At 42.7% G+C, this 9,214-nt stretch overlaps 1 protein-coding gene across 7 annotated transcripts in view; it reads right to left on the reverse strand.

Moving 5' to 3' along the window:
• Positions 1 to 9,214, reverse strand: part of si:dkey-247m21.3 (5-hydroxytryptamine receptor 4) — a 54,904-nt gene that overhangs the window by 45,223 nt on the left and 467 nt on the right. For 5 of the 7 annotated variants that reach the window (XR_008566567.1, XR_008566566.1, XR_008566565.1 and 2 more), the window contains exon 1: positions 3,680 to 6,699. The gene's annotated coding sequence lies outside the window, so the exon portion shown is untranslated. Of the gene's footprint in view, positions 1 to 3,679; positions 6,794 to 6,900; positions 6,989 to 7,953; positions 8,051 to 8,966; positions 9,159 to 9,214 lie in introns of those variants that run through there. The other 2 variants (XR_008566568.1, XR_008566569.1) reach the window with 2 other exon arrangements.

The raw sequence follows: 9,214 nt of genomic DNA on the forward strand, positions 1-9,214 counted from the left end.
GCCCCGGGGGAGAAAATAATTTGGATATTTATATATTTGTCTCGCAAAGGTTCTCGCAAAGATAACGCAAAACTTTCTGAAGTATGTGAAGCCAGTTCGGCCCACAACCTAAAGTGGGCTTTGAGTTTTGGCCCCATGTGCGACTGAGTTTGACACCCCTGATCTGGTGGCATTAGTTTGAGGGAAGAGCTGCAGCCAATATTAGTGTTGGAAATGAAATGCTGGACAATAACGGCGTACTGGGCGTCAGTAGGAAAGCCAATGCTAATGTCTATACTCTGCGGAGGGGACGAGGTTGAGTGGTATTGAGTGAGGCCAGGCTGGGAATGAGGTTAAGTAGCTGCTGTTGGGACCTAAATGAGCCTACCGATGGTGCCTGCAGGCAGGGAGAAGATAATAAAAGTTCTTCTAAACCACCAGTGCTGACAGTGGATGTTTAAACACGCTAATGCTAAGATGTGATAGCCTGCCTTCAAGGGTAACGCAACTCAATCTATTTCAACTTCATAGCTACTTTTTACACGGTTTCATCAAGCGTCGCAGCATCTCCTTTATCATGGCCGGCCTGAAAATAGTAATCCGCTTGGAAATTGAACCCGAACGGTGAGAGAGACTGTCACAAAGCCAAAATGCTAAAGGAAGGAAGGACAGGATGCCAATAAACATCATCACGTTGATGTGAACTATGGACAGATGTTTTCATCCATAACGGGACGCAGCCACCAAGCCAACCCAGACACAGCTAACCTACACTTAAGCGCAGAATTATTCACACATTTTCATCTAAATGGATTTTTTTCTGTGAGATCGACAGGCAAATTGGTGCGGCGTCTGCAGTGATGCGGCGTCTGCATCGGTCCGATGTGGTGAAGCAGGAGCTGGGCTGAAAGGCAAAGCTCTCAATTTACTGGTCGATCGACCTTCCTACCCTCACCTATGGTCGTGAGCTTTGGGTAGTGACCAAAAGGACAAGATCGCGGGTACAAGTGGCCGAAATGAGTTTTCCTCGTAGGGTGGCTGGGCTCTCCCTTATAGACAAGGAGAGAAGCACTGTCATCTGGGAGAAACTCTAAGTAGAGCCGCTGCTCCTCAGCATTGAGAGGAGCCAGATCAGGTTGCTTGGGCATCTGGTCAGGATGCCACACGGACGCCTCCCTGGGGAGGTGTTCAGGGCACGTCCAACCGGTAGGACGCCTCAGGGAAGACCCAGGACACGTTGGAGACATAAGGTCTTTCAACTGGCCTGGGATCCGCCGGAAGGAGCTGGACTTCCCTGCTGCCCCCGCAACCGGACCTCAGATAAGCGGTAGAAGGTGGATTGATGGATTTTTTTGGCTTAATAAATGCGTTTAAAAAGCATCCATAGGAAATCTGGGCAGTGCATTTTAATCAGCTACATAATATGGGAGACGGCTATTAAGAAACAATATGAAGACATATGTAGACATTAAAGATTTTGTCTAAATGTACACTAATGATGAACATGTCTTAATAAATACCATCTTTTGCCACTTTATTGTGGCATTTCCAGCTAAAAGATACCCAAATTTCACACATTTGAGGCATTCCATTCATGTTTTCACGTGTACTGCTCACTGTGACAAGACTGGGTTGAATTTTTATGCTAAAGGGGGTGCAGGGGGCATATTGCACTACCGAGAGGACATTATTTAAACGTTCAACTACCGAGTGCTTCTGGTTATCACTCCATCTGTGCCTTTATGGGACCCTGCATGAACTTTCAAACATTTTTACAACCCCACTGCTATTTTATCATCACCAAACGAGCCAGCATCTTGCGTGGTGGTCATGAACGACGCAGCGACACACTGACAATGATGACACAGCTATCAGGTGACAGATGACAGACACAAACAACAAAAACGGGGCAAATATTCCAGTTGATTTCTCAGGAAAAACAAAGCCATCAAGAGACAGCGCCGCATGGGGACTCTCTTGGTGTCACATTCTCCTGCTGTGCACTTGGTTGGCCATCCAAACACGTCTATGACAAGTGATCCAGCATAGATTCAGATCGAGTTCAAGCCCGGCATGCTGGAACAACTTCATCAATGTGAGTCCAATATAAAACTTTTTTTTAAAGAAGAAGAAGAAGAAGCAGCAGCAGCAGCATGCCTGTGCTTGGAGCCCATGAACGTCTCTCATGTGTGCACCACTGCAATTAAGAGCTGACCCGTGCCTACTAACTGCATGGCAAATATAGAACACACCGACAGTATCTGCTCTTTTAAAACCATCTCTGCTGTACATGTAGAACAGGGATGTCCAAAGTGCGGCCCGGGGGCCATTTGCGGCCCGCGGCAGTTTTTCTATTGGCCCGCGGCACATTTTAAAAATGTAATTTAACAAGAACAGAAAAAACCCCAACAACAAAATGGAAAATCTGCAGTAATTTTACAAGAATAAAGTCAAAATATTGAGAAAAAAGTTGCCATCTAAGGAGAAAATGTCTGAATTTAACGAGAATAACGTTGTAAGGAAGAATTATGTCATTTTAGCAGCATGAAGATGAAATATTAAAAAGGAAAACATTGTTTTTCAAAGTAATATTATGAGAAACAAACAAAATACCAAATAAAGTTGTAAGTTTAAAAAAAAATTAGGTTGCAGAAAAAGTTATAATATTATGAGAATAAAGTCATAATATTTGGACAAGAACATTTCCGAGACTTGAACTACTGAATTAAAATAAACAACAAAAAAAGCAGATGTGAAAAAAATGCTCTAATTTTATGAAAATAAAGTCAAAATATTAACAGAAAAACATTTTTTTTGCAATTTTACAAGAATAAAATCGCAATATTATGAGGAAATGTAATCATAAGAGTTGAAAGATTTTATTTTTATTTTAAGAGCCTAACATTATGAGAAACAACCAAAATGAAATAAAGTTATCATTTTTGCAAAATTAGGTTGGGGAAAAATTTAGGATATTATGGGAATAAAGTCATAATATTACGAGAAAAAAATATGTGGAAAAAGTTTGCACACCCCTGGTGTGTAGTAGTGTAGTGGTTCAACGATTTGAAAGGTCAATACTGCATATACACAGGTGCAACGCAATAAACTTCAATATCTTTGAAAAGGCAGTTAGAGATTTATCGACTTTACCATACACAGAGTGAACTATTTCGAGAGTGTATTTCATTGTCAATCATTTTTTTGCTGTATTACTGTATAGCTTCATTTTTTTTAAAGTGTCAATATTGTAAACTGCTGTCCATAAACTTCCTGAGCCTTTAATTGCTCTATGAACCTGAACTGAACTGCTGAAATCAAATAACACTTTCTAATTAATTGGCATGCACCTGTATAATAACAAATGTAAGTGGTACATCCTTAGCGGACAGTCCAATTGTGGGGAAAAAGTGACTTTTGCTAATATGGCCCTCAAACGTGTACATGCCTGAACACTCCGAGTGTGTATGAAATGACGGTACAGTATTTGGTGAAACTTTTTAACAGCACCGTGAATGAGTAGAAGTAATGCACACTTAACACCTGTAGAACCACTTCAAGGTCAGAGAAGGTCCTCTTTAAAAAAAGACTATTCTACTAGATTCTACTGTCAATGCATCATATTCAAACTCCATGGTTTCCTTCCTAACCCGTTTCCTCTATGTAGAACTTCTCAAGAAAGCTCACGTGCGTGGCTCACCTCTGTCAGGCTCCTCGCCCCCGTTCCTCCGGTCCAGGTGCGCTGAGATGCTCTCATACTCCAGCTGGATTTTCCAGAACCTGCAGCCCAATGGAAGGTGGTCTCTCGCCAGAGAAAGGGACAGACGGAGACGAGAGAGAAAGCGAAAATAGAGGGGAGAGTGAGTGTGGGGAGCAATGCTGCCATGTAGTGGTCACACACAGCAGTGACGTTCAACTGTGCATCAATTAGTTTTTCATGTTTTTGCTATTTTGTACAAAAATGTCAACTTCTTAACTTTATTCCTATTTTTCCAGAAAATGCAACTTTATTCTTTGTTATTGTTGTATTTATTAGGTTATCGGCAACATATTTTTTGGTTTTAATATTTCAACATTATGCATTTAAATGTTTTCCCCTTCATATTAATTTCACATTAAATTGTGACAATCCTCTTATCATTTAATTCTTTACAAAAATGACTGCTCTCCCCCCACCACCCCTTGGTTGCCACAGACCGCAAATGGCCCCTGGGTCGCGCTTTGGACACCCCTGGCGTATAAGGGAGAAACACTGAGCTGCAGCCTCGCCATGTCAAGGTATTGTTGGCCAACTGTTAGGTGTAAAACATAATTTCACTTGTGAAATAATTGCCATCATCTCTTAAAACCAGACAGAGTAAGAGTCAAATATGTTTCAGACTGTTATCGAAGTAGTTTAGCAGTATCTATAAGTAAAACCTGCAATCATATTGAATTTGGTACCTTCCAGCCATGTGTACTCGACGTGATCGTTACAGAAGGCAAGATTAAAACCGTAAAAAATGAGAGGCTGGTGCGGACATGCATATTTTAACAGCCAGAATAATTGCACAGTAAAGTCACAGGAGATGGAAAGTCCCACTTTGATACAGAATAGAACGGCTTATTGTGCTGAACGTTTCAACAAATGCTGACCGCCAATTGTGACTGTGGCCTTCTAAAAATTTTAGTTTTTTTTTTTTTACAATAAAAGTAATTTTAAAACTAAGATAGTCCAACAAAACATGGCTGAGGACAACTTGAACAGAGTGCACCGCTGACATCTTGTGGCCAAAACGCGCAGTGCACACTTCGATGATTGACTGTTGAGCTGCATGCAAGGCCTATCGCGGCGCACCATTGCTGCTGACGTTGGAGGCAGTAAGACTGCCATTTTACACTTCTTCAAAGATCCTGAGGGTTATGGAACAAAACAAACAAAAAAAAAATAGAGGTAGACGCATAAAAACTGTTGGCTGTCCGTCAAGACACGGGACGATCCTCGGCCCAAATGAAGGTTACTTGTGCCGAGTGCAGTCGCCATCAGACGGCATCTGCGAGAGAAGGCTTTTAAGAACAACAAACGTCTTCAAAGGCTTCATCTCCTTCAACGCCATAAAATTGCCTGTTCCGAATTTGCACAAGAGCACCAAGCATGGGACATTGAAAGATGGACAAAAGTCCCTGATGGCTTCCAATGTTACTGACACGACAAGGAGATCCCACCTGAGGTGTTTTCCACATGGCACAGTGGAGGGGGCACTATTATGATCCTTCAATGGAACAATGGAGCTTCAGGTTGTGCAGGGGCGTCAGAACAGCAGCTGGCTATGTGGAGATATTGCAGGGAGGACTGAAGGCCCTCATCTGTGTGGTAACGATGGCTTTTTCAACAGGACAATGCTGCACTTCACAATGCCTGCCCTGACAAAGGACTTCTTCCAAAGGACTAACCTCACTCTTTTGGACCATCCTGCATGTTTCCTCTGATCTAAATCCCACTGAGAACATTTGGGAATGGATGGCAAGAGAAGTTGACAAAAATGGACACCAGTTCCAGACAGTGGATGCCCTCTGTGAAGCTATCTTCACCACCTGGAGCAACATTCCCACTAGCCTCCTGGAAACACTGGCATCAAGCATGTCCAAACCCATTTTTGAGGTGGTTAACAGAAATGGTGCAGCTACTCATCACTCAGTCCTTTTTTTGAACATTTTATTTCTACTTTAGTTTTTTTTTTTTAGCTATGGTCTTAAACTTTGGATCAGCTAATAAACAGTCTATTTCCCTTTAATGCTTGTTTGCAATAAATCACTTACTTAAAACTATATTGTCTCACTCCCATTTCTTCTTTTTGAATCTGTATAGAGCCTCTTTAAAATCCAACAGTGCAAAAGTAAAATTGAATGAAATGTTTCAACTGGTGGGCCGCACGGTGGTCTAGTGGTTAGCATGTTGGCCAATACAGGAAGAGCCTGGAGATCGGGAAGACCTGGGTTCGAGTCTCCCCTGGGCATTTCTGTGTGGAGTTTGCATGTTCTCCCCGTGTGCGTGTGGGTTTTCTCCGGTACTCCGGCTTCCTCCCACATTCCCAAAAACATGCAGGTGAGGTTAATTGGCGACTCTAAATTGTCCATAGGTATGAATGTGAGTGTGAATGGTTGTTTGTCTATATGTGCCCTGCGATTGGCTGGCGACCAGTCCAGGGTGTACCCCGCCTGTCGCCCGAAGTCAGCTGGGATAGGCTCCAGCATGCCCCCGCGACCCTAATGAGGATGAAGCGGTATAGAAAATGGATGGATGGATGTTTCAACTGGTCTGATCCAGTTATATTGTGTACCTAATGTAGTGTCCAGTGAAAGTGCCAGGCCAGCTCCAATCCGCACAGAATGTTTTAAGATTTAAGGATAAGCTTCTTGCTTATCAGGGAATAAAAAAAAAAAAAAAGATTCAATTCAATATTACGATTTTATTACCTAAACAGCATTACAAAGAAATCTGTATGGAATAAAGAGAATATATATATATATATATATATATATATATACAGTATATATATGGTAACCATGAGGCATAAAAGGTACCACATGCTTCATGACTGCATACATGGTATACCGTCTTCTACAGTGTATCAAACATGTCGGGTAAGACCCTCGCCTGAGACTTACGCCATCACATGACAAAGAGTCCACATTTCACAGAGCCTAAATATGAAACCTGGGTGATGGAAAAGGGTCACGACTCAGGGTCCAGACGTGGAATCACGGGGAGGATGAGGTTACCGAATGACGAGTCCTGAGTGATGAAGAAGCCTGATGAGTGTGCCTGTGCATGCTGCGGGATTGTGGAGGAGAAACAGCGCAAAATAGTTTCAACAGCCATGCCTCAAATAATGAAAGAGCACTTGTCGATAAAGAGCTTTGCAAAATAACGTGCCTCACCTGTAACGCTGCTTTCTGCTGGGCAACAATGTGCTGCTGCTCTGCACTGTCCCGGAAATCTTTCATATTGGGCCGAGATAAGGGGATGCTGCACACGAATGGGAGCAGAGAGATGAGCTTTTAAATGACTACCTGCTTGTTGGAAGTACTTTAGGTCTCCAATTATTTACCACTTCAAATGCCTTTTACTACCAGGATTCACGTCCTCACATAAGAAACCCTCATCATTTTACCTTCCTGCCCTACAGACTGTTGCACAGTACATAGGAGAGAACTGGGCTAGTTGTCACGCTCATTCTCATCAACAGAGGACACTGTCTCAAATTTACGGCTACATAGTCTGGAGTAAAACTGGAGAAAATGTAAAAATGGTGAAGGAGAAGCTAGTTGAGATTGCTATTAGCTAGCAAACTAGTTCAACACAGTTGTTAGCTGTGATACTGGCTACAAATTCTAGCTGGGGTTGGTGGTCACATCCTCTTTGGTTGTCACATAAACATCACACACATGCTGATTAATATTTTTCCCATTAAAATAACAGTGACAACCAACCCCATAGTGTGTGACAACCATTCCTGTGGTGGGGCTGGTTGTCACAATGTGTGTATCTGACAATTAATAACCTCTTTGATTTGAAAGTAGGAATGACTGTTGGAAAGCTGTTTTGATGATGAGCTATTCACACAAAAAGTGGGGAAGCTCGATATTGGCTTTTTTTTTTTGCTGATATCCGATATTGTCCAACTCTCAATTTCCGATTCTGATATCAAACGATACCGATATGTGTAACATCACCTACCTCCTGTTCTGGAATTAACACATAGCTGTTGTTAAACTAATGGATACAGGATAAAGACGTGGCTGTAAACAACAACTCGCGTAAGCAAACTACCATGTCTGCCTGCCGCTATTTCTGTTTCGTTTTTTTACATTCCTGCTACCCCACATACACCCCCGATATAATCGGACATCTCTGGTAAAAAGTGTGACAACTAACCCTGTTCTTCCCTACTCCGACCATGGTTGTGACTTTTGTGGATAATACCCCGCTACCTGGCTCCTGGAGTGGCCATGGACTGGCTCTGCATTAACCGTCTCCTCTCTTTCTCCAACTCAGCCAGGATTTGTACTCGGGCCTTATTCTGGAAGACTGCGTGGCGTAAAAGAGGAGAGAATTACTCAGTGTAGTGGTATTTATTACACATTCAACCCTGCGACGTGACCAGGCTGGTGTGCTTGTGATCAGGCGTCAAAAGCCGTGGCATCGACCAAACGGAAACCTTCGACATGTCAAGTTCATTGTGCAAAATATTGTTTGTCCGTGGGAGATGCCCACAGCGTTAGCTATCCGATTAACAGCTAAACACCTGTGAGCCATCACCATGTGGCGGACACGGTCCGTGTTTTATGAAATGGTGGCTGTGGCAGGACGTCCGGACGTTGGGTCATCTTCAAGGCTCCCTCTACCTCTCTTGAATGCCCTTGGAGGCTGATCTATTCTTCTGCAGATTGTTGATAAAACAATGGTGCCAAATGTTCTCAAAACAAAATGTCTTTAGTTCTACTTAAGTCCTGAATTATTTCTGCAATGTGGGTTTATCTGAAAGGAAACTCAGCGTTACGACCAGCAAAGTTGAATTTAACAGATACCATGTTTCACTTAGTCGTTCTTTGTCAACCTGTGGACTTTTAAGCCCACCCGGTCATCTTCAAACAGTGTAATGTCAAAAATAAATACAGTACTACTAACAAACATCACAATGGACCCATGACGTACCATACATGCGATAATGACGTAAGCACTGACAATAATGTACGAAATGCTGTAGGAGTGTACAGCTTTTAGCCTTTCAATGGAGAGAATTTATTCAAATGGATTTGACACCAAGCTCCACAATATAAGCCGAATTTCGGTGTCAACCGTAATGTTTGTAGTGAGTCCATCAGTCCAAAGAGCACACACGCCAAGATAATAACCCTACGCCTAAGAGTTGGGATTGATAATGACAAAGAACTACGACGGAAAAGACAACAGTGTCGGTCATGCTCGCAAAGAGTAGCCTTACCTGGTCCTGGGGGATTAGCAGTCATCTCGCCGACAAAACATAGAATAAATCGAGTTAATAAACGTATGTCGTTGGGTTTAATTGCCTGATTCTGTTCGCCCACCCGGCATTCCAGCGTGGCCGCGCGCTGTGGCTGAGAATATGGGACGAGTGATTTCTCAAGGACCCATCCAGAGGTGTCCGTGCTGATGCCTGATCAAAATAGGAAAAACCTTAAAATTTGTAATCTTGTTGGCGCCCGAAAATGT

Source organism: Dunckerocampus dactyliophorus, chromosome 17, assembly GCF_027744805.1.
Source record: "Dunckerocampus dactyliophorus isolate RoL2022-P2 chromosome 17, RoL_Ddac_1.1, whole genome shotgun sequence".
In the NCBI taxonomy this organism is placed as follows: domain Eukaryota; kingdom Metazoa; phylum Chordata; class Actinopteri; order Syngnathiformes; family Syngnathidae; genus Dunckerocampus; species Dunckerocampus dactyliophorus.